At 53.0% G+C, this 25,407-nt stretch overlaps 1 pseudogene; it reads left to right on the top strand.

Moving 5' to 3' along the window:
• Positions 1–2,684: 2,684 nt before the first annotated feature.
• Positions 2,685–19,719, top strand: LOC139361724 (SH3 domain and tetratricopeptide repeat-containing protein 1-like; annotated as a pseudogene).
• The last annotated feature ends 5,688 nt before the right edge of the window (positions 19,720–25,407 follow it).

The following is a 25,407-nucleotide window of genomic DNA, read 5'->3' as shown; positions in this document are numbered from 1 at the left end:
GCTTTACTAGGGTAAAAAAGCTTTTGAGGTTTGCTTTCTCTGGAAAGATAATTTGTGATCCTGCTGTTGCTTTCAACAAAAATATAATTTGCATACCAGTGCATGTTGTATTGCTGAGAACGGGCTGACAAATGGTTCTTAACTCGTCATTCACTCCGCCACTGTTTCTTGAATGGCATATGTTTGCCAGCTGTAGTAGGAACTTGCTAGGCTCTAGGACTAACCATTATGAAACGAGGGTCCTGGGGGAAGCAAATGCATATAACTATAAAGGTTTGAGGGGATATCAGAGGGGGTGCCTATAGGTGGAAAACTTCGTTCATTCATTGCCCCATCTAGGAGGTTTTGTGTCTTAGTAACGTGTTCCATAGCAACACATTCCTCTATCAAAATATTCATTATATTAAATTGAAATTCTCTGCTTAGGTATGTATTTTTCCAACTAAGTTTAGAACTGGTTAAGGACAGGCTATGGGGTATGTATTATATATATCTACACACACACATATATTTATATATATACACATTACCATTGTAAATATACAAAATATATATATACACATATATATTTCTCCCTCTCTATATACACATACAACCCACACATATATATACACACACACATATATGAAACACACACACACACACACACACACTTCTACTGCCAAGCACAGAAAATCAAAACTAGGTAACAGTTCTTTTAGTGTTCATGAAAAAATAGATGTGTTAGTTGAGAGCGTCGTTAAGTTGCCAGGGGAAACACAGGATGGATTCACAAAGGGAGATAGTGTTTTTGTTTTTTGTTTTTTCTTTGTTTAACTCTTCAATTCGAAATAATCCTGACTTATAGAAAAGTTGCAAAAATAGTACGGAGAATTCCCATATACTCTTCCCTCAGATTCCCCAAACATTTCACCCCATTTGTACTTTCTCTCTCTGTGGATATAATTTTTTTTTTCTGAAATGTTTGAGAGAGGAAGGTAGAATGCAGGGCAAGGTGAAAGGCGGAAGGAGAGAGGTGGGTTGGGAGGCTTTTTTTTTTTTTTTTTTTAACCTCCTGAGATGGAGTTTCGCTCTTGTCACACAGGCTGGAGTGCAATGGCACAATCTCGGCTCACTGTAACCTCTGTCTTCTGAGTTCAAGTGATTCTCCTGCTTCAGCCTCCTGAATAGCTGGGAGTACAGGCACCCATCACCATGCTCGGCTAATTTTTTGTATTTTTAGTAGAGGGTTTTCACCATGTTGGTCAGGCTGGTCTTGAGCTCCTGACCTCTGATGATCCACCTGCCTTGGCCTACCAAAGTGCTTGGGATTACAGGCATGAGCCACTGTGCCTGACGATTGGGAGGCTTTTGCAGTAACTCAAAGTGCTATGATGAGGGCTGGACCTGGTTGGAAATGATGAGGAAGGTGAGAAGTGGTTAGGTCTGGCATATATTTTGAAAGGAGAGTTTAAATGGGTTGGATGACAAGAGAGAGAAAAAGAAGTTTTAAGGATGATGTCAAGGATTTTGGCCTGAGTAACTGGAAGACTAGAGATGCTGTTATTGGGATCGGGAAGACTATGGGAGGAGTGGGTTATAGCAGGGGGAATCAGAAATGTGTTTTCGGCATGCTAAATTTGAGGTCCAAAAAGAGATGTCAAGAAGTGTTGGCCGGACGCGGTGGCTCACGCCTGTAATTCCAGCACTTTAGGTGGCTGAGGTAGGCAGATCACCTGAGGTCAAGAGTTCGAGATCAGCCTGGTAATTATTAAAATCGATGATTGATGTTTACTAATTAATCATATTATTGCTCTTAATACTGCAGGGGGTGTACACCTACCTGTGATGTTGTTCCTAATATCCAGGGACTGAGAACATGATGTTAGTTTTAATATCGCAGTAGGTGTGCACTCACCCTGTGACACTGATCCTAATATCCAGGTGGTAGAGTATGACATGACTCCCAACATAGCAATGAATAGACAGCCACCCGGTGATATTCCTCCTAATATTCATGGAAGAAGCACATGATATTACTCCCAATATCGCAGGGAGGGTACAGCTCTTCTGTGATATGGTTCCTAGTATCCGGATGGGGAGAGGATGATAATAGTTCCAGTATCGCAGGCTGTGTTCACCCGCCCTGTGATATTGTTATGAGTACCCTGGAAGGGATATGACTCCCCATAGAGCAGGAGGCGTACATCCAGCCTGGGATATTGTTCCTATTATCCATGGAGAGGAGAGGCTGATATTACTCCCAATATGGTAGGGGGTGTACATCCACCCTGTGATATTCTTCTTAATATTCCAAGGCTGAGAGGTTGATATTACTCCCAGTATCGCAGACACCTTACACCCCCGTGTGATACTCTTCCTGATATCCAGAAGGGGAGAAGGGGAGAAGATGGTATCCCCATATCGCAGGAGGTGAACACTCACTCTGATATCTTTCCTAGTATGCATGGGGAGAGGGGATAATATTATTCCCAATATTGCAGAAGATGTACACGGCCCCCCATGATATTGTCCTTAATATTCCAAGGCACAGAAGACGATGTTACTCCCAATATCGCAGAAAGTGTCCACCCCCCAGTGATGTTGTTCCCATGATCCAGGAGGGAAGAGGATGATGTGACTTTCAACCCTTGCACCCTGCAATGCTCTCACCCTGCAACACCGACACCAGCTCAACCTGACATGGGCCCAGAGGTGCTGGCTGGGGGTGTTCATTGCTTCTCTTTTCTCCCTTGGCAGACTCAGTAGAGGAAGCTGTGACCGAGCAGCCGCAGGAACAAGGTGGGTTTTGCCAGTGGCTCAGGCTTCCTCTGGTTATGCGTTGGGCCTTGGGGTAATGCCGGAGGAGGGGACAGAGCTGAGTACAGTGGGCATTGGATGCGACAGTCACCCCTCTGTGGTGCGGGCTGGGGGCTTGGGGGACGTCGCCTGAGGTGGGCCTGAACCTCCCGTCTACTCTGGCACTGGAGGCTGTGGGGTCCCACACTTCTTCCAATGAACATGCTGACCCCCACCTGGTCCCCGACCGAGGTGGGGCATCCTTTCCACTGCTGGGGCCCACATGTAGCTGTGGGTTCCTTTTTCATGACCTGGAGAAGCTGCAGCCTGCCCTGTGCTCTGCCTCAGAGATGGGAGGCCACACAGCCCTCAGTGGGTAGCAGAATTCAGAGCCTTAGGTTGCAGGGGCCTCAACTGAGGTCCCTGAAGGGTCTGCTCCTTCCTGAGGGGCTGATTCAGGGAGGCCCTCCCGTCTCCCCTTTGAGGCTCTGTCGCTTCCCCTCACACAGGGTCCGCATGTGGACAGCCTGGTGATGTGAATGCACTAAGGGCCCTTGGAAGTTCCCTGGGAATGGGATCCATCGCAGTACATTCGGGATGCAGGCACAAGGTCCCACAGGAGGCCCGGGAAGCCAGTGGGGAATGGAAGGCTGTTGTATGTTTGCCTCGGGGAGGGGGTGGTTCCGCCCTCTGCCAGAGTCTCTGGAGCAAAGGCACGTGGCTCTCCAGCTGCCCCGGAGGCCAGGGTAGTGTCTGGGAGGGGCTGTGGGCCTCTGCCTGGTGGGGGAGATTTCTTAGCTCATCTAGTGTAGTCAAGTCACATTTGCCTCTAAATCATATTTATTTATTTTTTTAATGCCAAGGCTTTACAGATGAATAAGGAGGCAGTTTGTATTGAAAATATTTTTTGCAAGTGAGCTTGAAACAGAGGGTCTGTTTAAATCTAGGTTTTTTCCTTCCCAGTAATGCCTCCTTTCATCCCAGGTTTTCCAACAGGAAATGCGCTTGTTTGCTCACCTCTGGGAGGGGGCTTTGGCTAGGAATCCACCAAAGCCAGCAGGCACCAGTGGGTTTCTTGAGCAGGCTGGCCTTTGTTAGGAAGCGAGCGCTTCAGGTTTTCAGACCATCCAAGGTGAAGGTGGCCACAGGGGCCTGGAAGCTTTCCCATCCTTCCTGCAGGGATGGTCCATTTCCCTGCACGGAGCTGGGTACATGGGTACAACACCCCTGTCCTGTGCCGTCGGTGGCTTTACCAATTTTGCATAGCAGCTTTTGAGCTGATCAATAGCTCTGATTGGCTGTTGAGGATTTCATGGATTCCTGTACCCCACCGGGGGGCCCAATATGCTGACAAAAGTTCCATTTGTAGTTGTAGTGCTGCATATACATGGGTCCAGTTAGAAGGCTTTGATTCTATCTAAAGGGAAAGGCATCTCTGAGGGATCACTGAGCTGACATAGTCTCCTAAAACCATGCCGTGAGGTGGCGACAAAGCAGGACAGGAGGGTGATTTTGTAGGAGAGTCGGGCCACGGGCCTGCGTGTTCTCTGTGTCCCCGGAGATCGTACGTGCTCCAGACCCTGGGTTTGCATTGCGCATAATTCTCAAGGGCTCATGGCAAGCTGCGCCAGGGACACAGAGGACGGGGATGCAGGGATCCTGCCCCAAGTGGACCAAGGACTCACTGTTGGACTCTAATCTGTCTAAGTGTTTTTGTGACTTGCAGAAATACCTCCACCTTGCTTGGGCCTGGAGCCACAGGAGACCCTGCCGAAGGTGAAGAATGTTCTGGAACAATGCAAGACCTGCCCAGGCTGCCCCCAGGAGCCAGCGTCCTGGGGTCTCTGTGTAGTATCCAGCAACGTGAGCTTGCAGGACCCCGAGGAGCCCTCCTTCTGCTTGGAAGCTGAGGACAACTGGGAGGATCCAGAGACCCTGAGCTCACTGCTGCTGTTCCTGAACAGCTCTGGATTCAAGGCCAGCTTCTGTGGCCTGTACAACCTGGCGCTGCCATGGCTGAGCAGCATGTTCAGTAGCTTTAGCGACGAGTAGGAGCTGACTGGGCGCCTGGCACAGGCCTGAGGGGCGGCCAAGAAAAGTGGCCTCCTCATGGCCCTGGCCAGGCTCTGCTTCCTCCTGGGGCGGCTGTGCAGCAGGAGGCTCAAGCTGTCCCAGGCCCGGGTGTACTTGGAGGAAACACTGGGGGCCCTGGAGGGCATCTTCCGGGACCTGTTCCTGGTGGTGGCTGTGTACGCCAACCTGGCCGGCATTTACTGGAAGCAGAACCGGGAGAAGTGTACACAGGTGGTTCCCAGAGCCATGGCCCTGCCCCTGGGGACGCCTGGCCACATCTGCAGCACCGAGGCGGACGGGGAGCTCCTGCAGCTGGTGCTGCAGTGGGCGGTGGGTGGCCAGAGCCAGCAGGCCTAGGCCCGGGCCTGCTTCCTGCTGGCCAGGCACCACGTGCACCTCAAGCAGCCTGAGGAGGCCCTGCCCTTCCTAGAGCAGCTGTTGTTTTTGCACAGGGACTCGGGAGCCCCAGACGCTGCGTGGCTCTCAGACTGCTGCCTACTCCTGGCTGACATCTACAGCCGCGAGTGCCTGCCCCACCTGGTGCTGAGCTGTGTCAAGGTGGCCTCATTGAGGACACAGGACTCGCTGGCTGGTTCGCTGAGGAACGTGAACCTGGTGCTCCAGAACGCCCTCCAGCCCCAGAGCCTCCCCACCCAGACTGCCCACTACCTCAGGCGAGCGCTGGCCTCCCTAACCCCGGGCACAGGCCAGGCGCTGCGCGGCCTTCTCCACGCCAGCCTGGCCCAGCCGTACAGCCACCTTGGCTACCATGGCCCAGCCATCACCTTCATGACGCAGGCGGTGGAAGCCTGTGCTGTTGCCGGAGTCCGTGCCATCGTGGACCCCCTGGTGGCCCTGGCCTGGCTGCATGTGCTTCATAGGCAGAGCCTGGTGGCCCTGAACATCCTGCAGTCTGTCCAGGATGCAGTGGTGGTCAGCGAGGACCAGGAGGGTGTGATTGCCAACATTGGTGGCCGTGGCTCTGAAGAGGACGGGACAGACGAGGCAGGCAGCCAAGGGCTACTACCACGCACTACCGGTGGCTTGGGACCTGGGCCAGCGGAGGAACCAGGCAGTGTTGCTGGCCAACTTTGGGACCAGCTGGCCCAGCACTACCTCCTGGAGACTCAGACTTCCCTGTGGGGAGTGTGGCCGGGACTTCACCCACATACTCCTGGGCTACCTCTTCACCCGCCAGGGCCCGGCCCAGCAGTGCAAGGGCTACTACGAGTGGGTCCTTCTGGTGGCCGTGGAGATGGACCACGTGGAGAGTGAGTGCCCCAGTTCCTCCTGTGAGCCTTCTGGGGCCACTTGGGTCAGGGCACACCTGGGGTTTGTGATTCGGAAACAAGTGGTGGTTTTTCCACCATCGAAAGCGCTGAGTCATGGCCAGCAGCAGATGTTGGCAAACGCCCTGGAGACAGGCCGTTCCCATGCAGGGCCAGGCCCTCTGTACCCTACTGAGGCAGGCAGCTCTTCTTGGTTTGCCCAGGGACCATCCTGCCTTGAGCACGGAAAGTCCTGTGTGCTGGGAATCCCTAGACATAACCCTGGGATCAAGGCATGTTGTGCTGAGCTAGGACTTGGGGCCCCTCCATGAGCCAGGCCCTGAACGCCAGTTCTTGTGCCTGTGTTTGCTTGGTATCTCGGCAGCCCTGTGCACCGGTCATCCCACTTCACAGAGGACACAGGGGCGGGTGATTGCCCAAAGCCACAGAGCAGTTCACGCAAAAGCAGCTCGTGCTGAGTGTGCCAGGCCCCACCCACAAAAGGGGCTTGTGGGGTCCTCGGGAGGGAGGTGCTGAGCGTGGGAATGTGAGCTTCAGGCCAGAGAAGCCACAAAAGGGTGAGTGGCGTGATGGCGGGGCAGCACTTGGCCCCGGGTTAGGGAAGCCTCTTTAGTCTGGGCCCAGAGGGTTAAGAGGATTTAGTCAAGTAATAGGTGTGGATGAGGGGCTGATGGTGTAGCCTGTGTGAAGGCCCAGGGGTGAGCGAGTGGGGGTGAGTGGTGGTGAGTGAGCGGGAGTGTGAGTGGGGATGAGTGTGGTGTGAGTGGGGGTGAGTGAACGGAAGTGGGAGCGGAGATGGGTGGGGTGTGAGTGGGGTGAGTGAGCAGGGCTTATGCAGGGAGGTGCAGAGTTGGGAGTGGGTGGGTTGGGTGCTGGATGGTGAGAAGCTCTTCTGGAGAGCTAAGCAGGGCCTGGGGCCTCAGGCTGTGGCTTGGCCTTTTCCCCAAGAGCACTGGGGAGCCACGGAGTGCTATCGAACAGTCAGTGCAGACCGAGCAGTGAACGGACAGTAGCTGGGCAGGGCTGTCCGAAATCTAGGCCGCAGAGAATAGATGAGGAAGTTGAGTGCAGGGAAATGGCTGAGACAAGGGATACTGCTGTGTCCCCTCTGCCTTGCAGCGATTTGTCATGGCATAGTGACACCACTCAGAGGTGCCTCTTGTGGCCTGGACCAGAACTCCAGGGGCTGTGCCCAAATCTGAATCTGCTCATTTCCCAGCACAGGCCTGGCACCCACTATTGGCCCTAGGAGTGATGAGATTTTGGAAAGGACCGTGTGAAGGGGCCCCGGTCCCACACATCTGCCCAAGGAAGGTTGGGGGGTTCAGACCCAGGCTTCTTCCCCAGGGACATTCTCTGACTGGAAGGAGACCCTCCAGGAACCCAGCGCCCCAGTCCCCACTGCAGCCTCTGGTGGCTCCTGGCACAATAGCCTGTGGTACCTCCTCCTACGAGGCCCTCCCCTGGGTGCTGGGGGATTCAGACTTGGAAATGCAGGCCAGGGAACGGGGATCATGCTTCCCTGTCTCCCCACCCTGAGCTGAACGGTCGGGGAGACCGAGGGCGGGGCTGATACCCCACATGCTTCCTTGGGGTCATTTTTGAGTCACTTTCGGTAGTTTGTGTCCTTCTAAGAGTCTGGCTGTTGTGTCTAGATGGTCTGGCTTCTTGGTGTACAATTGTTCGTAGTGTTTTCATGGAATCCTTTTATTTCTGTCGGGTCGGCAATCATGTTTCCTCTTTCATTTCTGATTTTAGAAACTTGGGTTTGTAATTGTTTATTTATTTTAATTAGAGATGGGGTCTCATCATGTTCTCCCAGGGGGGTCTTGAATGCTGGCCTCAGGGTTCCTTCCCCCTCGGCCTCACAAAGTGCTGGGATGACAGGCGTGAGCCATGGTGCTCAGTCTCTGATTTTAGTCGTTTGTGCCCCATCTTTGTTTTCTTGGTCAGTCTGGTGAAAGATTTGTCAATTTTGTTATTATTTTCAAAAAACCCACTTTTGGTTCTCTTGATTATCTCTTTTGTTTTTCCATTCTCTGTAATTTTACTTCCCATTTCCACTCTCACGTTTATTATGTTCTTCCTTTTATTCACTTTGGGTTTAGTTCATTTTCTAGTTTCTTAAGGTGGAAAGTTAGGCTTTTGATTTGAGATTTTTCTTCTTTCTTTGAATGTAGACATTTACAGTTATAAATTTCCCTTTCAGCACTGCCTTAGCTACATCTTGGTGTTTTTGATACACTGTGCTATTTTTTTTTTTTTTTAAAGTTTTGCTCTATTGCCCAGGCTGGGGTGCAGTGGTGCAATCTTGGCTCACTGCAACTTCTACCCAGGTTCAAGTCATTCTCATGCCTCAGCCTCCTGAGCAGCTGGAATTACAGATGTGCACCGCCACACCTGGCTAATTTTTGTATTTTTTTTTTATAGAGACAGGGTTTCACCATGTTTCCCAGGCTGATCTCAAACTCCTGGACTCAAGCGATCCTCCTGCCTCGGCCTCCCACAGTGCTGGGATGAGAGGTGTGAGCCACCGTGCTGGCCCGGGCTGTGCATTTGTTTGTATTCTTTTCAAATTAATTTTCAGTTTCCCTGATGGTCTCTTCTTTGACTCACTGGTTGTTTAGGAGTGTGTAGTTTTCACATATTTTTGAATTTCCCACGTTTCCTTCACTGTCGATTTCCAGTTTCGTGCCAGTACAGCTGAAGAACACCTGTGCTTTGGTCTCAGTCCTTCTCCCTTCACTGAGGCTCATTTTGTGTCCTGGCACATGGTCTGTCATGGGGAATGTCCCATGGGCGCTCAAGAGGACTGTGTATTCAGCTGTTGTTGGGGGGCGTGTGTGACAGATGTCCATTCGGCGTACCTGGTTTCCTTTGTTAATCTTCGGAATGTTTCTGACACTAGAAAATCAGAAACTTTCCACCGTTCCCAGCGCCCTGGCTTTGGGAGAGGCCAGTGAGCCTGTGGGTTTGGAGCCTTGTTGCATGAGAGAAGCATGTGTGGAAATGCCAGGGGCCGGCTTTGAACCCCATTCCCCCAACATGATGCCGTGTGTGGCAGACGTAATGCTTGGCTTTGCTCTCTCAGGGTTCCATCTGCGACAGGGGCTACTTGTGTCCCTGGTCTCATCATCTCAGGCTGAAGGTGGCCCTGGTCCTGGCCAGAGGGGCTTTGTGAAGCAGAAATAGATGGCCTGGTGCAGGGGCCGAGCCTGGCCAGAACCTCGGCCCTGGGAGTTGTAAAGAAGGCCGGCCTGTACCATGAGCATGTGCACCAAGCTGTGCCCATGTCACGGTGTGCTCGGCGCCTGCCCTTGCACAGGTGCATGGCCTGTCTGAGCCCAGGCTCCCTGCCTATGGGGCCCAGGTTCACAGAGGTGTGAAAGAGACAAGCACAGAGCAGGGGCCTCTGAACCCAGCCAGCCTCGCTTCGATGCTGGGAGGCTGACGTCTTCCATTTTGTCTTCTGCCCAGGCCAGCAGCGGGCCGTCCAGCGGCTGTGCTACTTCTACAGCGTCGTCATGCCCAGCGAGACCCAGTGTGTCATCTACCATGAGTTCCAGCTCTCCCTTGCCCGCGAGGTGGCCGACCAGGTGCTGGAGAGGGCAGCTCCTGGAGACCACCAGTCAGCTCTACCTGTCCCTGGGCACCTAGTGGTGAGGACTGGCTTTGCAGTGGTGGGGGTGTGGAGGGGTGCAAGGGGGTTGGGGTGGCAGGGAGGGGGGCACAGGGAAGCTGGCCCAGGGCCTCCTCAGCCCCTTTCCTTTGGATCATTTGGTTCCTTGGCATCAGATGCTTTGAGCTGGTGGGTCTGGGGTCGTCCCAGGGCTGCTGCTGGCTTGTGAGTCCCAGCTTGAGTCTCCCTTGTTGGGTCAAAGGTCATCTCAACCCCAGCAGAGGCAGTACGTGCACGTGCACTCTGGGCTGTTCTTCCTACTATGGTGGCCTTTGTCATCTGACCTCTGCCTGCCCCGAGTCTTGACTCCTGGCCTTCATCTGTCCCCTTAAATGTGACCAAAGCAGCCACCTGTGGCTTCTCTCCCACAGAAGACAGAGCCAATTGTGTCACCTGCTTCCCCGGGGCAGGGTTTCAAGGTCTCACGTCCCATATGTGGCCCACTCGGCTTCCCCCGAGCATGCTGACCTGGTGGGGTAACCATGGCCCTGGCCACCCCACCCACAGGGCCTGGTGACATTGCTGCAGTCACAGCCCCTCAAGTGTTGGACTTACTGAGAGAGCAGGGAAGGGGCCAGATTCCATGGGGACCCGGGAGACTGGCTCCAGTCTTGGCCTCAGGTTCACAGAAGGAAAATGGGTCAGTGTGCTAGAGCCATGCTTCTCAAAGTGTAGTCCCTGGACCAGCAGAGCAGCATCCATGTCACCTAGGAGCCTGTGGCAAGTGGGAGTTCTAGGGCCTGCCCCAGGCCTGTGGAGCCAGAAGCTCTGGGGGCAGGGCCAGCAAGCTATAAGGACAGGCCTCCGGGTGACTGTGATGCCTGCACACCTTGAGAACCATCGGCCTAGATAGCCTCTGAACACTAACGGCTCTTGGTGCGTCTGGAGAAGACACAGGCCATGTCTGGGAGGCAGGGGAGATGGACTAGCACATTCCTCCTGCCACAGGGCAGCATGATGCTCGATTCCCTCAGAAGGATGTCCTTCATCTTTTCCATGCCGTATGTGTTCACCCTGGCCCTCCCAGCAGCCTGGGAAGGGCAGAACACTGCACATACAAGAGGGCCGTTCCCAGTCCCCACATTCCAGATTCATCTGTCACCAGACCCACGAGAGGAGGCAGACTGGTTCCAGGAGGATGAGAGCCCTTGTTCTGACACCTGTGTCTGATTCCAGTGATTCCAGGGCCTACAAATCCTCTCTGGACTACACCAAACGAAGTCTGGGAATTTTCATTGACCTCCAGAAGAAAGAGAAGGAGGCACATGCCTGGCTGCAAGCAGGGAAGATCTATTACATCCTGCGACAGAGTGAGCTGGTGGACCTGTACATCAGGGGGGTGGCAAGGGATGCAGGAGGACCCCTGTGCTGTTCACTCTCTGTCCATCCACCCATCCATTCATCCTTCCATCATCTATTTACCTGTTCATCCTTCCATCCATCCATCCATCATCCATCCATCTGTCCTTTCATCCATCCATCATTCATCCATCCTTTTATCATCCATCTATTCACCTGTCTATCCATCCATTCACCTGTCCATCCACCCATCCATTCATCCTTCCGTCATCTATCTATTTACCTGTTCATCCTTCCATCCATCCATCCACCATCCATCCATCCATTCTTCCATCATCTTCCCATACACCTGTGGGTCCTTCCATTCACCCATCCATCATCCATCCATCCATCATCCATCCTTCCGTCCATCCATCCATCATCTATCCATCCATCCCTTCGTCCTTCCATCCCTCCATCATCCATCTATCTGTCCATCCATCATCCATCCACCTGTTCATCCTTCCATCCATCCATCATCCATCCATCCATCCATCCATTCTTCCATCATCTTCCCATACACCTGTGGGTCCATCCATCCATCCATCCATCCATCCATCCATCCATCCTTCCATCATCCATCCATTCATCTGTTCGTCTTTCCACCCATCCATCATCCATCCATCCATCATCCATCATCCATCCATCTTTTTATCCATCCATTCACCTGTTCATCCATCCATCCATCCTTCCATCTATCTTTCCATCATCAATCCAACTGTTCATCCTTCTATCCATCCATCCATCCATCCATCATTCATTAATCTATTCATTTCTTCATCCATCCATTCACCTGTTCGTCCATCCATTCATCCATCCATCCTTCCATCCTTCCATCCATCCATCCTTTCATCCATCTTTCCATCCATCTTTCCATTATCCATCCATTCAGCTGTTCATTCTTCTATCCATCCAACCATCTTCCATCCATCCATGATCCATCCATTCACCTGTCCATCTATTCATTCATCATTCATCTTTTTATCATCCATCCATTCACCCATGTATCCATCCATTCACTTTTCATCCATCCATCCATCCATCCATCTATTCTTCCATCATCCATGCATTCATCTGTTCATCCTTCCATCAATCCATCTTTCCATTTATCCATCCATCCATTTACCCATCCATCCATTTATCCATCCATGCATCCATCATCCATTCGTGTCCATTCTTCCATCCATCGTTCATCCATCCATTTATCATCCATCCATTCACCCGTGTATCCATCCATTCACTTTTTCATCTGTACATCCATCCATCCATTCATCCTTCCATCATCTATCCATCCTTCCATCATCCATCCATCCTTCCATCCATCCATCCATCCATCCATCCATTCATCCATTATGAATGCATCTATCATCCATACTTCATCATCCATCCACTTGCCTCCTGTTCATCCTTCCATCCATCCATCTGTCCATTCATCCATGTATCCTTTCATCCATCATCCATCCCTCCTTCCATCATCCATCCGCTCACCTCCTGTTCATCCTTCCATCCATCCATCATTCATCCATCTATCCATTCATCCATCCATCATTCATCCATCCTTTTATCATCCACCCATTCACCGGTCTATCCATCCATTCATCTGTTCATCCATCCATCCGTCCATTGATCCTTCCATCATCCGTCCATTCACCTGTTCATCCTTCCATCCATCAATCATCCATCCATCCATCCATCCATCATCTATCATCCATCATCCATCCATTTATCCATCCATCCATCATCCATCCATACTTCCATCATCCATCCATTCATCTGTTCATCCTTCCATCCATCCATCCATCATCCATCCATTCATCCACCCATCCATTCATCCACCCATCCATCATCCATCCACCCATCCATTCACCCATCCATCCATCCATCATCCATCCATCCATCATCCATCCTTTCACCCATCCATCCATTCACCTGTTCGTCCATTCATCCATCCATTATTCATCCATCTACCCACCAATCTACCTATTAATCCATCCCTCCATACATCTATCTGTCCATTTGTTTATCCATACATTCGTCTATCCACCATCTATCCATCCACATGTACATACATCATCTACCCTCCACCCATCCATACATTATCTACCCACGCATACATACATACACACATCATTCCACCCACCCATCCATCCATCCCTCCATCCATCCATCCATCCATCCATCCATCCATCCATCCATCCAAGTATTCATCTATCCACACACCCATCCATCCATCCATCCATCCATCCATCCATCCATCCATCCATCCAAGCATTCATCTATCCACACACCCTTCCATCCATCCATGTGTCTACATCTCCTCATCCATTCATCCATCCATCCACTCATTCCTAAGCCACTGCTGAGCACCTGTTGTGTGCCTTTTCCCTCCCTCCAACTGGTTCCCTCACATCCTCCCCCGGTGGCCAGCATCTTCTCCCTGAGGGCAGAGGCGCGGGCCCCCCACAGTGCACAGCACCTGCTGGTATACAGCACATGCTCAAATAATGTGACCACTCAATTAACACACAGAAGAACTTGCTCCAAGCGACATGTGGCACATCTCCTTATAAAATGAATCTATCATAGTGGCTGTTTTCAGAGGCTTTCCCAAACACAGTGTGATCTGGAACAAATTGTGAAGCCCACGAGCCTGATGAAGCTTTCATTATTGAGCACCTGCTATATACCTCCTTGAGCTGAGGAGAGGGAAGAAGAGCTCATGGCCAAGAGGGGACCAGGCCCACCCACAAACACTGCTGATGTGGCAGGGACGTGGCAACGCAGAAAGGAGCCAGGGGCTAGGCTCCCAGCAATCTGGGGGCCACGGAGACTGGTTTGAGTGCAGGGGGAGTGGGCTAGGGCTAGCCCTGTTGGTAGGATTCACAGGTGTCGGGCTCCTGGGCTGCAGCTGCTCAGTCACCTTCTGGCACTCAGGAGCATCAGTTCATTGTCCTCATGCCAGTGGTGGGGGCAGCCCTAATGCACAGGGTCTGAAAAATGCTCAAGTGTACCTGTACTGTGTGAGAGGAAGGAGCCTAGCAAAGGTGCGCATAGCCACCTCGCTAGGTGTGGGTCTTGAGGGAACTTCTGTCTCCTTTCAGGTGGCACAGAATGTGGACCTGTACACAGGCAACCTCAACCTGGGGCTGGAGCTGTTTGAGGCAGCTGGAGACATCTTCTTCAATGGGGCCTGGGAGCGGGAGGAAGGCATGTCCTTCTACCGGGTGAGCTTGCCTGTGGGCTGATGTGGGTGGGCCTCAGTGGGGCACCTGGAGGGCTGAGGCACAGGTGTGGCAGGGTAGAGGCCTCCCAAATGGAGGCAGGGCCACCCATGCACATGATGAGTTTCCAAGTGGTCTCACCGGGAATGATATTGACCATGCCCCTGCCTGGGACAAACGCTCGGGGCCTGGACGTGACAATGGCTCTACCCTTGTACCTGATGACCTCAAGCAACCCTGAGTGGGAAGTCCTGTCCCCATCTTCCAGATGAGGAAACTGAGGCTCAGAGAGGCACAGGGACATGCCAAAGGACACACAGCATATCAGTGGGAGACCCAGGTCTGCATACACCCCGAAGTGGGACGGCTTCTCCCTTCCTCTGAGCTCACGGTGTGGCTCAGCCCTGGGCACAGATCATTGTGGTGTTTTTAGAGCAGAGAGGAGTGCTGGCTCCCCCCAGTCAGACCTCCGGTGCCCAGGTGGGAGAGGCTGGTCTGAGGCTGTCGGGTGTAGCTGGATGGGCCTCAGGTGACTCTTCAGCCCCCAACTTGGATGTCTGAACTGTGTGTTATCCCAGAGCACAGAGCTGTGTCGAGGTGCAGGGGTAGCTGGGGTGTGGGAAGCTCCAAGCACGTGTTTGAGCTCTGAGGAGGGCGCTGGGCAAGGTGGGTGCTGCAGGAAACCTGACCCCACCTGCCTGTGTGATAGGACTGGGCCCTGCCCCTGGCAGTGACTACGGGCAACCGCAAGGTGGAGCTGCAGCTACAGCTTGCAACAAGCTGGTGTCACTGCTGGCCACACTGGAGGAGCCCCAGGAGGACTTGGAGTTTGCCTACATGGCCCTAGCACTCAGCATCACTCTGGGTACATCCCCTGAGCCCCCGCCCTGCCAGGACCCACACTTTGCCAGAGCCCAGCCTCCAGGTCTGCAGGCCAGGAGCTGAAACAGCTGCTGGATTTTCCTGGTCTCCTGTCCAGGCAGGCAGATCTGCCCAACTGGCTTCCCCGTCCGGCTGTGGGGCACAGCCCGAGGTCCCTCACGCAGTGCAGAGCTCCCTGCCTGACTGAGCTCTGCTTCCTCTGCCTGTTCCCGCTGCTGACCACAAGGGCCGCCCAGTGTGCCCTCTGCCTTCCAGACATCCCAGGCATCTCGTTGGTCCCTGTATGTGTCAGGCTGAGTGGCACATTCCCTATCTCTTGTGCCCTTCCCACCCTCATCAACCACATGGCTCTCTGGCTGATAAAATCCCAGTTCCCCTTCCAGCAGTCTGCCCCTTAAGGCCGTGCATCCCCTGGTGCTGTGCCAGGGTCGTCTGTCCCCCTCCAGAGACAGGGAACCCTAGGCAGGCCACATGCCCCAGCGCCTTGTGCCCCGTGGCCCAGTACACAGTAGGTGTGCAGCTGACTCCCCAAGGTAGGGGGCTCTGATCAGGACACACCCAGGAGGAGTCGGATGTCACGTCTGTGGGTTGCCTGGAGCCGGGGAGCCCGGGAGCACCTGCACTGCATGGCTTTTGGGCTCCCCTGCTGAGCAAAGGCAGGTGGCTATGTGTAGGCACAGAACTGGGCCATCCAAGTCCGACTTTGCCAAAGCCTCTCAGTAGACAGGGGCAGGCCTTATTAGTTCTGCTTTGCAGATGGAAAAGTGAGTCTGGGAACCTGGAAGGGAATGGCCAGAGCTGCCCAGGTGACCACAGGTGCCTGGAGACAAGCCACGTGTGCTGCCTGGGGTCTGTATACCTGCTCCTGAGGGTCATGTTCCCTCCCTGCCCCAGAGAGCCACATCCTCACACCTGCCCCTTTGGCCTGCACCCCAGGGGACCTGCCGAACAAGCGTGTGGCCTACCACCGGCTGGCCGCCCTGCACCACCGGCTGGGCCATGGCAAGCTGGGGGAGCACTTCTACCTCAAGGCCGTTTAGCTCTGCAACTCGCCGCTGGAGTTCGACGAGGAGACCCTCTACTACGTGAAGGTGTACCTGGTGCTCGGTGACATCATCTTCTACGACCTGAAGGTGGGTGGGGAGGGGCAGGGCTCGGGGTGTTCCTGGCCCCCTTGCAGTGGGATCTCCATCCGGACCCCAGAGGCCTGGGTTCCAGCCTTCCTTAGGAATGGCCCAGTGGCCTCCCTGGAGCTCTACACCCAGCTGGAGGAGCCGGCAAGGTTAGCAGGTAAAACCTAGCTCCCCAGATGTCCAGGCCCCACCCTCAAGAACTCAGTCTCAGCCAGGGAGGCTGACACATGAGTGGGCAATGGTGGCCTCTGGGTAAAGAAGGGGGATTGTAGTCAGGGGGCCCTCCTGGAGGAGGTGACACCAAAGCTGAGTCTTGACAGTCAAGTGTCAAGGTGCATTTAACAAAGAAAACAGGGTCGGGAGAGTGACATTTCAGAGGACGGCATCATCCTCACATTGAATCCACGTTGCAAGATCTAACCCAAATCTTGGCGCCTCCTCTAGGAAGCCTGCCCAGGGTGCCAGCCTGCACTGAGCAACTCCTTCCTGGAGTCCCGAGACACCTTGAATCTTCCCATCACCCAAGAAGGGTGGGGTGGGACCAGTGTCTTACCATTGGGTTCACAGAGAGGGAAACCCCAGCTCAGGGCAGGTGCAGTGGGGCGGGGCCCCAGCCAGCCAGGCTGAGGCCTTGTTAGGTCGGGTGTGTCTCGAGGGGAGGTGCTGTGCTCCTTCTGCCCCCAGCCCTGCAGGGGTGGAGAGCTGGGATTGGCAGACTGAGACCTGTGGTGTCTCCACCCATCTGCCCAGCGGGCACCGCCCCTCCTTAGCATCACACCAGCCTCGTGTCAGTGCTCCTTACGGGCTGAGGGGCCAGGGCACTCCAGTCCAAGGGCCGAGATCTTGGGGGCCTTAGAACAACATGAGGAGCTGGGGCAGCCCTAAGACCCTGCCCCGTATACCCCATCGCAGGCCTGGGGCTGCCCGGGAGGCCCCCGCCCAGTACTGGCGACACCTGGTGGTCAGACGTGGTTTCTGTGGCCTCCCAAGTCCCAGCCAGATAGGGAGGTGCCAAGTGTCAGGCCCAGGGGGACGCTGTTCACCGCTCAGGGGCACGCCTGGGACCCAGGGGGACGGGCCTCCCAGAAGAGGCCTTTATCTCTCTTGGTCAAGCCTGCCGCCCACTCCGCCTGTCCAGGAGAAAGGAAAGCGCCAAGTAGCACAGCCCTCCTTCCCATGCACAGTCCTCCTTCCCATGCACAGCCATCCTTCCCATGCACAGCCCTGCTTCCCATGCACAGCCCTGCTTCCCATGCACAGCCCTCCTTCCCATGCACAGCCCTGCTTCCCATGCACAGCCCTCCTTCCCATGCACAGCCCTGCTTCCCATGCACAGCCCTCCTTCCCATGCACAGCCCTGCTTCCCGTGCACAGCCCTCCTTCCCGTGCACAGTCCTCCTTCCCATGCACAGTCCTCCTTCCCATGCACAGCCCTCTGGGCCTCATCGTGACTATGCTGTCAGCACAGGCCAGCTTCCCACAGGGAGGTCCCCTTGGAATTATCCAATGGCGGCTGTCTTTCCAAGGCTACACCCTCCTCCATGTATAGGAGGCTCTGGACCCAGGGACCAGAGGAGTGGGAGAAGAAGCCGGGCTGGATAGGACCTGGAAGGCTGGCAGAGAAGCAGGGGTAAATGGGCATCTTTGCCAATTGCCTCTAAAATGGGGTCCCTTTTAGTCTACACATGAGAGTGAGCCCTGGAATAGGGTGGATTAGGTGTTTACTGGCTCAGGCTGTCACTCACTACAGGCACATGGAAATGCACACGCAAATGCACACAGGCACAGGCACACGCACACACAGGCGCGCACACACACACGTGCACACAGAGGCATGCACACAGGCACACACACAGGGACATGCACGCACAGGAACACAAACACGCACATTCACACGCACAGGCACACACACAGACATATGCATTGGCTGGCTCCTTCCTGTTTAGTTGGGAAGCCCCCACCCCTTCAGGAAGCCTTTGCCTTCCACACCCGGCTGAGTCTGGGGCCTCCTGGGCTTCCCTCTGCCACAGCCCGGGCCACCCTGTGTGGTCAGTGTTCACTCCCAGGTCCCTCAGACTGGAAGCAAGGACGTTAGGCTCAACCATGCACCCAGCACAGAGTCCAGTGTTCGGCTGGGCCGGGGGGCGTTGGATGAGCGGTGGCTGTGACTCGGGGCCTTCTCACGCCCCTGCTCCGTGTGTGGGGCGGGGCAGTGAGGGAATGGACTGCTGCATCTTGGACTCTGTCATTGGCCCTGGGAGCCATCTTGAGATGGTAAAGAGGGACAGGCCAGGCATGGGTCTTAGAGAGGTCCCTTGGGTGACCGCCATGTGGAGGAGGTGCCTGGGGAGAGGCCGGGTGGGGGATGGGAGGGTGAAGGAGGAGGTCTGGGAGGCGGCATCCCAACCCAGGGATGGTGAGTTTGAGCCAAAGACCCATTGAAAATGGGAGTGGATGTCTGGGGAGTCACACTCCGTCAATATTTCAGGGAACATTGCCAGAGAGGACACCTGTGACATGCTTTTGTACCTGGCCTGGCCCGTGGAGGGCCTGGAAATGGTCAGCATGGACAGGGGCCAGAGGGGAGCCTGGGTCACTCAACGCAGTGCCCCTGCTATGGCTTGGAGCCACGGGTCCTGCATGGAACTCTCAGAGCAGGCAGGATCTGCCCTGACCTCAGTCCATGGGGAAAGCAGCCACTGCCTGCAGAGAGGGTGGCACTGGGGCAGGAGGCTTGGGGTGAGTGGGGCGTAGGGACAGTCAGGAAGGCTTCCAGGGGTGTCAGGGTCGTCCCCACCTCCTGCAGCTGAGACCACAGCAGTGTCACAGGCTTCGGGGCTCATGGGGTGAGCCAGCATCGGATGGACATGTGGAATGACCTGGACACAGGAACGGCCTCTGGGAAGACGGGCTCCGAGTCCCCCTTTTGCTGACCATGACCTGTCCCCTTCAGGATCCGTTTGATGCAGCCGGGTACTACCAGCTGGCACTGGCAGCCGCCGTGGACCTGGGCAACAAGAAGGCACAGCTGAAGATCTACACGTGGCCGGCCACCATGTCCCACAACTTCCTCCTGGACTGCGAGAAGTGGCTCTTCTTCTACCAGAAGGCCAGGACCTTCGCCACAGAGCTCAGCGTCCACAGGGTCAACCTACCTCCTCTGCCACTCTGCGGGTGGGCCCCCTGGTTGGCCTCCAGCCACCCTCGCTGAGGACAGTATCCGAGGGAGTGGGTTTTGTGCAAGGAGGATGATCTCCTGCCTCTCCTGGTGTCTCCCGTAGCTCATTTTCTGGGTAATGGAAGCATAAAAGCAGGGTTCAAATAGCAATAAAAGTTTTTTTTTCTTTTTTTACAAAAACATACCGAAGTCCCCATGGCATCCTTCCCTGTGTGCTTCCTGGGCTGTGTCTAGGGGACAGCTCCTTCCCTGGTGGCAGCCCTCTGATCTTGGGGATGAGAAGGGCCGTGAGTCCAACAGACCTGGGCCAGGTCACCATGAGCCTCGGTTTCCTCGGCGGCCAGAGGGGAGATGGTGATTGAACTCTGGGCAGCTCCCTGCTCTCCCTGCTCAGAGTTCTTGCTGTAGGTCTCGTGCCACCCTTGCCTTTAAGCTTCAGGCCACTGTGCCCGGATGTGGGGGCTGTTAGTGTCCCTGTTCGCCATAGAAGAAATAGAGGCACAGAGAGGTTAGGAGTCTGGTCCACCGTCACACAGCAGGTAGAGGCGGATACGCAGAGCCCAGTACACTGACCACCACACCACCCTGCCAGCCTGGAGCCAGGAAGGTGTCCCCCATTAGGACCCAAGGTCAGCTCCTGGAGCTCTCTCGTGGTGTCAGGAGAGCCGCAGGCCAGTGAGGGTGGCCCCGGGGATCCCTCACTCAGTGTCCTTTGCTCCCAGACTTGGCTGGGCCGAGCCTGGCCAGTCTCACCTCTGGCCACTGGTCAGCCCTGCGGGAAGTGAGATGCAAGGATCTCCGCCTGTGTAGACGCTTCTACCCAGTATTGAAAGCCTTATCTGGGCTGCCCCCCAGCTCTCCCCACCCACCCTCTCCCCTTCCGGCCCCCGGCCCTCATCCCAGTCCCAGGAATCCCAGGTTTCCCTTCTTGGAATCTCTTGGCCCCAGGGAATACAGTTCACACTGTCTCTTTGTCAGTTTACGCAAGGAAACTGACGTTCAGAGACTGTGGGTGTCCCACGTGATTCTCACATACACTGCACTCTCCCAGACCCCTCTTTTAAACACTTTAAATGAGGTGACTTTCACATCGCATGCAATTAACTATTTCAACGCAAATAATGTGGTGGCATTTGTACATTCACAGTCCTGTGCAACCACTCACGCCATCTAGTTTCAAAATGTATTCCTCTCCCCAGAAGAAACCTCCCATCCTCACTAAGCAGTTACCCCTCCTTGGTATCCCCCAAGCCCCTCGTTTAATGGAAGGGGAAGCTGAGGCCCGGAGAGAGACTTGTCATTGGGCGGAGTTCTGATAAGAAGGAATCAGGCACCCATCTGCTGCTTCAGCCCTGGGTTGGTTTTCCACCCAGCAGAGGTGACAGAGCCAGGAGGTTCTGGGAGCGCCACAGGTGTCACTGGTTCAGTCCTGGGTTGGTTTTCCACCCAGCAGAAGTGACAGAGCCAGGAGGTTCTGGGACCCCATGTTTGCAGCCAGAGCCCTGCCCCGAGCCTCCCCACCAGGGGGCAGCAGAGAACTTTCCAGAACCGGCCGCGGGGCTGGCGGGAAGCAGCGGGTCAGAGCTGCTGACAAACCTCACGTGGACCCCAGATCGCTGTCTCTGTGGGTTGGGTTTGGGAATTGGAGGGGAGGCTTTGGACCTCTGCCTCCCCATCTACGCCCACCCTGGCTGGTGCCATGAGGGGCCTGGATCCTGGGATCCTGTTCCTCTTGGGCAGCAGAGTCTGGGGGACCAGAGGAGATGATAGGTCTTCAAGGCCCACATTCAAACCCCAGCCCACCACTGACAGTCTGGGGGTTCGGGATGAGGGAGTTGATGTCTCTGAGCCCCAGTTTTGTCACCACTAAAATGAGGCCGATATAATGGGGCAGAGTGCCAGCCCCCGGGCTAACAGAGGCCTGTTTCCTACTGACAATACCTCTTACTCCTAGGAAGAGCTCCAACCACCACACACTAGGGAACACTCAGCCCAGGCCAACTTGTCAGAGGCACGAGAACCAGAGCGACTCCATCTTGAATGGGGGCTGGGTAAAGGGAGGCTGAGACCTGCTGGGCCGCATTCCCAGGAGGCTGGGCATTCTTAGTCACAGGATGAGATAGGAGGTCGGTACAAGATACAGGTCATAAAGACCTTACTGATAAAGCGGGTTGCAGTAAAGTCAGCCAACGCCTACCAAACCCAAGATGGCCACGAGAGTGACCTCTGATTGTCCTCACGGCTCATTATGTGCTAATTATAATGCATTAGCTACTACAAGACACTCCCACCACCGCGACAGCTTACAGATGCCATGGCAACATCTGGAGGTTTCCCTACATGGTCTCAGAAGAAGGGAGGGCAGAAACTCTCATTTCTGGGAATTGCCCATCCCTTTCCTAGAACACTCATTAATAGTCCAACCCTTGTTTAGCGTATGATCAAGAAATAACCATGAAAATGGGCAACCAGCGACCTTTGGTGCCTTTCTGCCTATGGAGTAGCCATTCTTTCTTTTCTTTTCTTTTTTTTTTTTTTTTTTTTTTTTTTTTTTTTTTTTTTGAGATGGAGTCTCGCTCTGTTGGCCGAAATGGAATGCAGTGGCGTGATCTTGGCTCACTACAACCTCCACCTCCTGGGTTCAAGCGATTCTCCTGCCTCAGCCTTCCTAGTAGCTGGGATTACAGACACCTGCCACCACGCCCAGTTAATCTTTTGTATTTTAGTGGCGACACGGTTTTGCCATGTTGGACCAGGCTGGTCTCCAACTTACCACGTCAGGTGATCCACCTGCCTCGGCATCCCAAAGTTATAGGATTGCAGGAGTGAGCCGCTGCGCCCGGCCAGAGTAGCCTTGCTTTTATTCCTTTTCTTTCCTAATAAACTTGCTTTCACTTTATGGAGTCGCCCCGAATTCTTTCTTCTGTGAGATCCAAGAAACCTCTCTTGGGGTCTGGATCGGAACCACTTTCCAGTAACAAACTTGCTTCACCTCTCAGACCCTTCGTCTCTTCATCTGTACCCAAAGACAAAGCCTTCCCCGAGGTTTCAAAAGTGTGGGGAGAACGCATGGGAAACGAGGGGCACAGAATTGATGTGCAGAACCAATATCACAGACTCGGTGTCAAGCCACTGTCATACTGAAAGTAATATCATGCTCTCCCCCAAGTTATGAGTAACAATATCACAGGGGGGTGTGTACCTTCTCTGGTGGTGGGAGAAGTATCACCATCTCTACCTTTAGATGACAGAAACGATGTCACAGGGTGGGTGTACACCCCGTGAGTTTTTGGAAGCAATGTCATTCTCTCTTCTTCTAGGTTTTACGATTCACATCACAGGTGGGATGTACACCCCTTGTTATATTGGATGGAGTCTCATCCTCTTTCAACCTGTATCTTTAGAACAATATCCCATGGGGGTTGTATATCTCTTCAATATTGGCAGTAATACCATCTTCTCCTTTCCTGGATATAAGAAACAATATCACAGGAGGGTGTACACTCCTTGCAATGTTGGTAGTAATCTCACCTCTCCCTGTGGTTATTAAGGACAAAATCCAGGGTGGCTGTACAGTTCCTACGTTATTGGGAGTAATAACATCCATTCACCCCCTGGATATCAGGAACCATATCACAGAAGAGTTGTCCACCCCCTTCGATATTGTCATCCATGTCATCTTCTTCCCGCCTGGATATTAGGAACGATACCCCAGGGTTGGGGGCGGTGTACACCCACTGCGATATCGAAAGTAAAATCAGCCTCTTTCCCGCTGGATATTAGGAACTATATCACAGGTGTGTGTGCACCTTCTGGGATATTGGGAGTACTATCAGCCTCCACCCCGCTGCATATCAGGAACAGCATACAGGGGCAGGGTGGTTACACCGCCTGCGATATTAAGAGCAATACTCTTCTCTTTCCCTGTACATTAGGAACTACATCACAGGGGGTCTGTACACCTTCAGCGACATTGGAATTCATGTTATCCTCTCCCCCATTGAATGTCAAAAACGATATCACAGAAGGGTGTACACCGCCTGCAATATGGCCAGTAACATCACCGTCTCTACCTTTGGATAGTAGGAACAACGTCACAGAGGGTGTGCACACTCTCCTGCAATATTGGGCATAACGTTATCCTCTCTTCCCCTGGATATTAGAAACGATATCCCTGGTGGAGGGAGGTGGAGTACATTAAGAACAACATCACTGGGTGGCTGTACCCCCCTGCAATATTGGCTGTAGTATCATCCTCTCTTGCCTCAGATATTAAGAACAATATCACAGGAGGGTGTAGAGCCGCAGCCCCTGCGTTATTGGGAGTAATAGCGTCTTCTCCCACTCTAGATATAAGGAACAATATCCCAGGGTTTGTGTACATCCCTTGCGATATTGGGCATATTGTCATCGTCACCCAACGTGAATACTGGGTGTAGTGTCTCAGGGGGGTGTACACCTTCTTCGATATTGGGAGTAATATCATTCACTCCCCTCAGCATCGTAGGCTAAATATCGAAGGAGTTTTACAACTCCTGCGATATGGGCAGTAATATCATCCTATCCCCACCTGGATGTTAGGAACTATATCACAGGTGGCTGTACACATCTTGGCATATTGGGAGTCTTATCATCCTCTCCCATCTTGGATATTATGAGAAATATTAGAAACGAGGTGTACACCCGCTGAGATATTGAGAGTAATATTATGCTCTCTTCTTCGGGATATTAGGAACAATATCACAGGAGGTGTGTACAACCCCTGCGATAATGGGAGTAATAGCATTCTCTCCCCTTGAATATAAGAAACAATATCACAGGAGGATGTGCCACCCCTGTGATACTGGGCATCATATCATGTTATTTGGAACAATAGCACAGTGGGTGTGTAAAGTCCCCGCGATGTTGCCACTACAATTATCTTCCCCATCTCAGGATATAAGGAACAGTATCACAAGGGGATGTACAACCCTGTGATATTGGGGATACTATCTTCCTCTCCCCGGCTGGAGGTGAGGGAATATATCTCAGTGGAGGTCCACGCCCCTTGCGATATTGGGAGTACTATCATCCTCTCGCACTTTGGATAGAAGGAACAAGATGACCGAAACGATGTACACACACTGCGGTAGTTTCCATTATGTCATCTTCTACCCCCTGGTTATTAGGAATAACATCACAGAGGAATGTACACTTTCTGCGATATTGGGAGAAATATCATTTTCTCCACACCAGATATCAGGAATAAGTCTATTAATTATTAATATTAATAAATATAATAATAATTAATATTAATAATCGACATTAACAATGACAATAAAGATACTAAACATTAACACTGATTAAAAATGTTAATGATTAGTATTAATAATAATAACACTATTAATAATAAAAATAATGACAGCAACATTAATGTTACTTAAATCATTACTAACTGATGCTGGCAAAAAAGCAATCATTAATATTAAAAACTAATTTTAATAAATGACATAATTATTAAAAATTAATTTTTGACGTCCATCATAATCTACTTAAACTAATTATCAATATTATGGGAAAATATTAATTGACAGTATTATTGATAATTATTACAATCGACTTGATGTTTAATAATTAATTATATCATTGTTACCTGAGAAATACAATGAAGGTGCACACCCATCTGTGAAAGAGTTTACTATTTCCACAGGAGGAGACAATACTACACACATTATGCAAAACAGGCTCTGAGACCACAATGACTCCCAATAGCCAAGGGGGCGAGAGGGGGTGGCTATTGGTCCCCACCTCGCGGGGGGTGGCTCACCCCCCTGCGAGGTGGCTCCCAATAGCCAAG

Source organism: Macaca nemestrina, unplaced genomic scaffold, assembly GCF_043159975.1.
Source record: "Macaca nemestrina isolate mMacNem1 unplaced genomic scaffold, mMacNem.hap1 Scaffold_99, whole genome shotgun sequence".
Taxonomy (NCBI): domain Eukaryota; kingdom Metazoa; phylum Chordata; class Mammalia; order Primates; family Cercopithecidae; genus Macaca; species Macaca nemestrina.
This window is presented reverse-complemented; position numbering and strand designations above follow the sequence as displayed.